Genomic DNA, 3,650 nt, shown 5'->3' on the forward strand with positions numbered 1-3,650 from the left:
TTTTCATAATATTCTCTTATAATTGTATTTCTATTGTGTTGGTTGTGATCTCCCCCCTTTCATTTATGATTTTATTTTTTTGGGTAACTTTTTCTTTTCTTTTGATAAGTCTAGCTAGGGTTTATCAATTTTATTAATTCTTTTAAAGAACCAGGTCCTAGGTTTATTCACTTATTCTACTGTTTTTGTTTGTTTGTTTGTTTCTGTACCATTTATTACTGCTCTAATCTTTATTAATTCCCTTGTACAATATGCTGCTTTAGGCTCCATTTTCTGTTCCTTTTCTAGCTCCTTTAGGTGTAAGGTTAAGTGGTGTATTTGAGACTTTTCTTGCTTCTTGAGGTAGGCTTGTATTACTAATACTTCCCTCTTATGACCACTTTTGCTGCATTCCAAAGGTTTTGGACTGTCCTGTTTTCATTTTCATTTGTTTCTATGTATTTCTTTATTTCTTTTTTAACTTCCTGGTTAACCCATTCATTCTTTAGTAGGCTATTCTTTAACCTCCATGTATTTGTGGTCTCCAAATTTTTTCTTATGGTTGACTTCAAGTTTCAAAGTGTTTTGGTCAGACAACATGAGTGGTATGATCTCAGTCTCAAACTTGTTTAGTTCTGAGTTGTGACCTAGTATGTGATCTATTCCGGAGAATGTTCCATGTGTGACCCTGGGTCTACTTGCTGAATTTTGTTAGCAATAAGTTATTTCCTTGCTGAATGTTATTAGAGTCTGATTCTGGTTTTAAGTGAATGCCCCTGCCTTAAGTAGCAAACTTCCAAGATGTCCTGGCCTAAATCTCTGAAACCTGTGAATATGTTACTTTACTTGCCAAAAGTAGTTTAGATGTAGTTAAGTGTTAAAACCATTTATTAGGGAGAGTATACTAGATTATCTGGGTAAATCCAATCTAGTCAGGCTTTATAGAGTCTAAGATTTCCATCTCTATGCAAGATAATGCGTCAGATGCTTGTAACCACAATACAGATTCCATAAAACTTGCACAATATGGATGCTGGAGTACTTGTGAAAATCCAGGAGAACAACACATTGTCACATACTTATATAAACATAGCACATGAATAACCAATGAACATTTGATTTATCATAAGCTCTCTGACTCCTCTGTCCAGTGGAGTGGAAGAGTTTGAAAGAAAGGAGACAAACATGATTTATTAAAATTGGCAAGGACATAGGAATATCTGGTAAAAAAAGGAGTAGAATTTGAACAAGCAAGAAATATGGTAACAGTGAAGAGTGGATGTGAGAGAAAGTTGAGGGAATGTGAGTGATGCAAGGAAGAAAGATTTGAGAGAGTTCCTGTGTCGAAGCCATGAGATATTTAGTAATAGATAATTTGACTGATCTAAGAGGCTTCCTTTAGCTTAGGAATATAATCTTTTTTGGAATTTTTAATTAAAACATTTAAGCTAACTTTTAATTATATCTGGGTGTATGTGTCCATATTCTAAATTTGACCAATGCTGAGATAAGACATGAAACAACTTAGTTTTATCCCAAATTCATACCAATATAGAATAGAATATATAGCCCTCATCTTTCTAGAAATCATATTCTTAAAGACACAAAAGAAATTATACTGTCTGATTGGTCTGTTTTGATGCCTGTATGTCTCAAATGATTTATTTTTTCCCCTCCCTAAGGGCTCAAAGCAATTCAATTGAAAAGGATTAGGCAAGAAAAAAATCAAAGGAAAAAGACATTCAAGGAATTCCATCTTTGTAATTGAAAATTAATATTATTTTTTTAAACTCCATTTTTCTTAAAAAATAATAGAACAGAATTTGCCTAGGGAAGTCTAAGGTTCTGGTTACATGTCTATAATGGACAATTTCTGAAGTAAAATGAATGCAAAGACCATGTCTAATTCTTGTTTCTATGAACACCACCATCCAACCACTTTTAAACTCTGTTAATGTCTTTCATATAATCATGGGAAAAAGTTGTTTCTATTGAATGTAACTGAAGTGATTTAAAGGCATTCACCTTGATATATTTCTTCAGGAAAATGGAAAGTTGCCTTATCTGAAACACTTGGTTTATTGCATATAATGCTTCACATGCTTCTCACCCTTTAACCAAGAATTAAGAGCAGGCGGGGGGGGGGGGGGGGGGGGGGGGGGAGATAACATTGCTCTGTAAATCTGGCTTGCATAAGAAAATGCCATTGTCATATATTTTGGTGAATAAACAGAGAAAGACTTTTGTTAACCTTCTTGCTTGCCACATAATTAAGGGGTTCAGCCTAAGGACTGTGAAAAATATATAGGGTGATCCTCCTACTTGCATGCACTATGCCTGGCATAGAGTTAGCACAAGTGTCACTGTCACTGCTGTTGATGCTGTCATTATTAATTATTATGTGTACTACATTTTTTTTTAATTTTGAAAAAATACCGCATCTAGGATATTCCTATCCCAAAGCAATCATCTCTTTAGATTAGATGATTATGTAAACTACGTATTTGTCCTTACTATGCAAAAAGTGAGGCTTTCTTATTAAATATACTGAATGTCCTTATCTAGACTTAATTAGCTTTGATGTTTCTCTAAGGGGTATATCAATTTCAGACAATTATAGAAACATATCATGTAAATTAGTCCAGATGTAAGTCATGAAGCTGGGTAGAGGGGAAAAAAAAAGAAGGGATAAATGATCATACTATTCTCAAAAGAATGTGGTAAATATTTAAACTAATTGTATGGAACAACAAATGGTACAATGGAAATTTATCTAAAGACCACCAATATATATGCCAGGTACTTTCACAAAGAGTATCATTTACTCCTTCTAACAATACTCTGTACATTTTTTTCATTTATATGTATAAGACTACTGAGTTTAAGTATATTAGTCAAGATGTCCAAGTATCTTAGTTCAGGCTGCTGTAACAAAGTACCATAGATGGAGTGGCCTATGAACAGTAGAAATGTATTTATCTTAGTTCTGGAGACAAGAAGTCCAAGATAAGGGTGTTGACATAGTTGAGTTTGGGTGAGGGACCTTTCCAGGTTGTAGACTGCCAACTTCTGATCTTCACATGGTGGAAGGAGTGAGGGAGCTTTTCAGGGTCTCATTTAAAAGGGCACTAATCTCTTTCAATAGAGTGTAGCCCCTATTACCTAATCACCTACCAAAACCCCACGTCCTAATACCATCACATTGGGGGTTAAGATGTCAACAGATAATTTGGGAAGGACATAAACATTCCAGTCTATAGCATCAAGGTTACAGCCAGTACATGGCAACATTATAAACTTCAGTCTGTGTCTGATCTTAAGTCTCATGCCTTATGTATTAATACTATAATTTCTTATTTTTGAAAATAAACCCTGGAGAGAATAAGGACTTAAAGCTCGTTAGTAATGAGGATATAAGGGAAAATGCAGATTTACAGTTCACGTAACAAAGTAGCGATCAAAGAGTAATAATGGCTAAAAAGATTTTGAACCTAGGATTTTGAACCTCGGTGTTGGGGAGGCTGATAATCTAGTTATTTAAGTAACTCTTTGAGGACTTTCTGTTTGAATACATTAAATTAAGGAATTTAACTTAAATTGTTCTGCACAGTAGTATATGGTGTATTTGTTACAATTGATTAACCAATATTGATAGATGATATAAATATGGA

Source organism: Panthera leo, chromosome F2 (genome assembly GCF_018350215.1).
Source record: "Panthera leo isolate Ple1 chromosome F2, P.leo_Ple1_pat1.1, whole genome shotgun sequence".
Taxonomy (NCBI): domain Eukaryota; kingdom Metazoa; phylum Chordata; class Mammalia; order Carnivora; family Felidae; genus Panthera; species Panthera leo.